The sequence below is a fragment of the Styela clava genome, chromosome 11 (assembly GCF_964204865.1).
Source record: "Styela clava chromosome 11, kaStyClav1.hap1.2, whole genome shotgun sequence".
Classification (NCBI taxonomy): Eukaryota; Metazoa; Chordata; class Ascidiacea; order Stolidobranchia; family Styelidae; genus Styela; species Styela clava.
In genome coordinates, this window is record NC_135260.1 from 8,619,786 (window position 1) to 8,626,018 (window position 6,233).

At 34.5% G+C, this 6,233-nt stretch overlaps 1 long non-coding RNA gene across 1 annotated transcript; it reads left to right on the forward strand.

The window, feature by feature from the left end:
• Window positions 1-972: 972 nt before the first annotated feature.
• On the forward strand, window positions 973-1,535 carry LOC144429980 (uncharacterized). Its single transcript, XR_013479216.1, has 2 exons — window positions 973-1,141; window positions 1,278-1,535. It is a non-coding gene; the product is annotated as an uncharacterized LOC144429980 (long non-coding RNA).
• The last annotated feature ends 4,698 nt before the right edge of the window (window positions 1,536-6,233 follow it).

Here is a 6,233-nt window from a genome sequence, read left to right on the forward strand (position 1 = left end):
TCTTCAATTTGACTAATACATCATTATTTCAAGTCTTCGTGCGTGAACTGCTTGCAAAATTTTAAAAACAGATATTAAGTTTAAGGAATGAAATACGGAATCAAAAATTAATTATATTCGGGCACAATACCACGGCAATCTATGCACATAGATGTGTGGTCAACTGCGCGATTGTTATTTATTTTTTTATTCCTATTTTCGTATATACAAAATACAACGGCGATCCATGGACTTGAAAATGTGTGGTAAACTGCCCGATTATAATTAATTCTTGATTCATATTTTCGTATTTATAAAATAATAAAAGATATATATGCGGACATTGAAGTGCACGAATATAATTAATTTTTCATTCGTGTTTACGTACTCACGAAAAAATTGTCGCAAATCAGAAATATAATTTATACTTCATCCCGCTTTTTGGCAAATAATTTGGATAATGGTTGGTATTCAAACTTTTTGGGATGGTTTTGTGTTGCGCAAAATGTTCAAATCCATGACCGATAGCACTATTTTGAATGCTTGCCGTATTAATTTAATTCTGATAACGTAACTCATGGTATATGAAAATATATAGCAGTAATCTGCAAACATGAAATGCATGGTAGACAACATGTTGTTGATGACAGCAATGACATTAAACAACATGATATTCAACTCTGACGTCACTCCATAAGACTACACGCGAAAGATTGTAGTTCATGATACGCTTCAATGCACATAGTTATCGTCGCCTTTCGAGACCGTTTCCCGTTCGCTTTTGCTACTCGGCGCCTTCTTTACGTGTAGCATCTGCCTTTTTGCGCCTGTGACGAAAGAAAATATTCATTAAATCTAAGAAGTTTTGCTCACTTGGAAAGCTGGAATGGCAGACAAGCTAAGCAGAGTAATTCTGGACATCATAGACGTTTTTATATTATCAGAGAAGATTACAAACGAGATAGTGTAATGATTTGTGTGGAACATTTTGCAGATAATGACAAAATTCAAAGTTACTAGTTTTAATGTTTGTACTTAAACATTGAAGTTTTATTTAAAGATGGTTTCTTACAAAACAGCAAGACTGTTTATACTTCTCTTAACGGTGCTGTGATACAATTCCATAACACAAAGTTTGCACCCATCGAATTTGCTTTAGTAGGTGAGTTTATTAGACATATTGCATATTCATTTTATCGTAGTTAACATTGATGGTACATAATGCCTCGTAGATATGTTTGTGTCTAAATTTAGGAATTTAGCTCATAGCCCACTAATTAATATTATCGTCTATGCAGGAGGTTGCAGGGCTAAATTCAACTTGCAGCCTTACCGATCACCTGATGATGCTCATTTAGTTTGGCTCGAGCAAGTCTTCTTGAAAGACTTGTATGAATGGAAACAACCTATATCTTTTGCCTTCCTCCGATTTTAGAAGACAAATTTAATCTGAGGAATTTTGCATATAGTTCTCATTGATTGTTGGCTGTTTATATTTCCTATTAATTGTGAATTCTGATTATAACAAAAAGTTAAAAAAAATTTTACGTAATTTACTGGCACCTTTTTCTTGTCAATACTCCAAGCTGAGGTAATAAACAAGACAATACATTCATGTCACCTGGAAGCAAAATATGCACACTAATTAAAAGTTTGACACATTGAGATAATACATCGCGACAGCAAATACAAGTCATACAATATGCCGCATCGCATTTTGGAAATTGTAAAAAGGGCCGCAAACAGTTTTTGATAATGTATACTTAAAAGATATTTTTAAGATAGTTTTAGTTTGTGACATATATTGTGATGCAATTAAACAGTTGGATTAAGTTCTATTATTTTCTCTAATTTCAAATGCAATTACATATTAATATTTGCATTCCACTATTATTGCAAGTTACTGTATTTATTACAAAAAAATCATAAAATTCTATGAACAACCATCAAAATCATTTTTGAACAAGTTTTGGATAAGAAAAGAATGATACATACACTAAGAATGACTTAATCTAAATATATGGACCTAAAATTAACAAAAATACTGTAGTATAAACTCAATGTTTACTCAATTACATTTGTCCTGACGTTTGACAACTTTTTTGTGTCACCAGCATACTAAGGCCAGGCTAAAATGATTTTATAGTACCAACTCTTATAGTAACTAACGAGCTCACATGATCATGGGTTAATATGGATCTGCGAGAATGTTTAATTAATTCCAGTAATGCAAGAAAGCGTATAGATCAGTAAACAAACAAATGACAGATTTTTTTGACAAGAAATTTTGCGCCACATTGCGTGGCATTGAATTGCTTGAATTATTGGTGATATTGATTTTTAGTAAACTAAGTCGTTGTATAATTATATTAATATACAAACACATGGAAATTTTCTGTTCGAAGTTGGTCTTTGAATTTGTCATATTGACTGCTAAGTTTATTGTGTTATTTCATTGTACTGATGGAAATATGACAAAACAAAAACAATGTGCTTCAGAATTTTGAAAAATGCAGAAATATTGTAACTCCCATTTTTCTTCGAAAATGCCACCTTCTTCATGTACTTTGCATTTAATTTATCCACTCAAATGTTTTATTCAAGTATTCTTTTGCTAGCTTGATGTGTATATTCTTAATTGGGTCAAAATGTGAACAAAAAAATAATAATTTTCCAAAACTACTTTCAGTAAATTTTTTTTTTGCGTGAATAATCAATTTCACTTCAAAAAATTGGAAAAATCTTTTACATTTGGATAAAAAAAACTTTTAAAAAACTATTACAATTATTGTTTAGCGTTCGAGGGCCGCATTGGAAGTTCTCTGGGGCCGCGATTTTGACATCCCTGGTCTATATTGAAGTTGTCCAAAATATTGAATAGTATTTTATCATGAATCATGATTATACCCTTCCCTGAATTTCTTCTATAGTACTACCAAAATTTTATGGAACCAATTCTAACATGGTGTAGTGAGTGACCCATAATCTACATTTCCAAAGCTGTTTTCAGTATGTCTGGCGTGTTTTGTGCCTTTTTACAAATAAGACCAATACACAACTCTACCGGAGGGTCAAATGTCTTTGCATGCCTCCATAGGTTGTTCTTCTATTGCAAACACTTATGGAGTACTCTAATTGTATTTCTTGGAATCACACTGTCACTGATATTTCGCCAGACTTCTGATATCTCCCCGTCTGCTACAGTTGTCCTGTGAATGAATAATGGGAAATTGAGGTTAGACGAATAGTTGAAAGTTTTGCTCTATGTCGACTTAATTTCTTGATTGATATTCTCACTAGTTTTGCTATTGCCTCTTGTGCTACATGAATCTCACAATGCTTGTACAGATTTGTCCACAACATTCACATCTGAAGAAAGAAAGGAGATTTATTAATTTTCGTCAAGAATATTTAAAGCAGTCTATATGATTTAAAATGGAAAAGTTAATAAATCCAATATCTCATGTTAAATGTAAAAAATGTTTTACTTAATTTGGTATATAAACCAACTAATGAAGGGGTTTAGTCCGAAAATTACAGGCATTCGTGGCTTCATATACTTGAGAGATCATACTATACAATATAGACCGGTATGGGTGAAATGTTAGGTGAACTTGTTAACCCTTTGAATCAATACGCAAATAAAAGTGATTGAGCAATAGTATGTTACGCAATGCGTATATATCCCCATTAGTTAGAAAAATCTAAATGGAGGTACATGAACTATTTGAAACCATAAGTGGTAAGTAAATATGCAATTTCGGCAAATGGGCAACTACGTACCGTACTGAATTAATAACTTTGTAGTATTTTTGAAAAAGCTGGCTTTCCCACATGCACTTAATAGTGCGATGCCCGGGTGTGATATACAACAATAGTATTTATCTTACCTTTTTCCGATTTCTTTTTAACTCAACTTTCCAAAATATCATTAAAATCGACAACAACTGTCAAAGCAGGCACGAACACCATTCGTGCTATGCCTTGAAAACAGCACACATCCGCTCGTTCTCGTCTCGTCAAGTATGTGCATTGGAGCGTGTTATCGAATACGATCTTCGGCCAAAAATGCCGGAGTTGCGCATCATGTTGTTTAATGTCATTGATGACAGTTATTCCATTGTTTATTGTATGCAAATTCCTTCATATAGGCTACTATAAATAAGCCTCAATTACTTTATTTTATTTTCGAATGTATTCGAAATAGTGAACTATTCGGTATTGACCAACCATCCCCTTAGGACTGAAGCAATTTGATGCAACTCAATTGTGAAAATAAGCGCAGGAAACAATTCTATTGTATCATCTTAAACAGTGCTGCAACAGTAACAGCATTGGTTCCCGCAGTCCCACCCCAGAATATGTGACTGTGGTATTTCACTTATTGTTATATGAAATTAAGGCTGGACTCATTACAGATTTTTTATCTCTAAAATATTAGTACAATAATTTGTGACTCTGGGTTATACATGAAGGAAAACTTTGTACACACAGACCTTTGTCATCTCTGTGATATATGGGCTCATTATTGCGATAGAGCTTGCTAAACAAGGAGATACCGAGCATATATTCAGGCTAGCAGCATAGTGTAATAAGACAAGGCATTTTAATTGCATCGGGATAACTATAAATAAGAAATGCTTTCAGGAATTGGCTCGAACACAAAAAAGTAATTAAACCATTTAAAATAAACCTCCAACCGAAAACGATTAGGAGAAAATAGGGGAAGGTGGGGTACGTTGGGACATGGGGCACAGTGGAAAATCAGCTATCACACTGATACTATATCCGCGATCCTGTCCGCGGCTCGATGTTCCAATCCGCCCTTCGGTGAGTTACAACGTCCCCGCGAACGGACAACGGACGGGTAGAGCGGCGCAAGCTATGGGGTGAAATTGATTTTGGGAGGTTGAAAAAAAAATTTCACCGTTCCAGTTTTTTCTTTTTTTTAGTTTAGCCTTTCCAACGAGACAAACCATCGTCTGATATTCTTTAGCGTCAGTCCACTGTAAAATATTCCTAACGTTAGCGATTGGCTGTGCCTTCCGAATTTTGCCGTGGGATGGTCTGAAAGTATTTGTTTCCTATGGGGAACAATGGACCGGGGTTCAGTGGGACATGCTCTACAGGGCACAATTCGACAGTGTTTGATACAATAAGTGCTTAGAGACTTAGAGATGCGTTATATTTTGTGTAATATAATGGTTTCTTTCGACCCATGGCCCAATATGGAATATATTCGAGAATCAATAATGTTTCCAGATTTAGATTCGAGGAAGGAAATAATCAAATTTTTTTGCAAAATGTTTTGTCAAAATATCTGAACTATTTCAGTTGAACATTGATTTTAAAAATATTAAATCTTTAAATTCGAAGTCTCCCCGTACTTTAGACGATTATGCTGATTAATTGCTTATTTTTAAGGGCATACTTCGTTGAATTTTGACAGACTGACCCATTGTGCCCCAGGGTCTGTCCGATTGTGCCCCACAAGTGGGGTAGAGTGGGACACTTGACAGACGTTTTTCAAAGCATTTTGGTAGTAAGATGTGTGTCGCAAGGGAATTTCTTTGTTGCTGAATAAAAACTACATTTACCCCTCTATGCATTAGTCCCGCAAACTTAAGAGAATATGCAGAATTAACGGCTCAAAATATGCAAAAGAAAAAAAGTGTCCCAACCTTCCCCACTTTCCCCTACTACATTTTATTTATGATTACTGCTGCAAGAAGTGTTCTACCACGTGTTCCCTCATTTCGTTTACCGCCACTCAAATGGAGGTACAACAAATGGGAATAAAATAGCATAAATATAAATGTCAGGATAAAAAAAACATGATCGTCAATTAACATGCCCGGCGAATGAACTTGTTCAGTAATAGTTCTCTTCAAATATATACGCGAAATATCTCACTCTCAACGGAGTTTAAATTAAATTTCAACCAAAATTAAATGTTTTCTAGAAGTCGATATCTGATCGTTTATCAATTCATGTCAAGGCGTACCATAACTTAGTCGCAGAGAAGGTGTGCTGTTGCAAATTATTAACAAAATTGCAACGAAATTTCGGGTATACGATCCATTTAAATTTGCGTGTGATAGAAACTTAGGTCATTCAGTGGAAAACTCAACTGACAGATTGAAGGAAATTAATTACCCACACAGCACGTCAGCATCTCGAGTGATGATCAGGGTGTGTTGCGCTGAACTTGAAAATGAACGAAGGCAGATCAATAGAAGTAAATAACGAAAAAT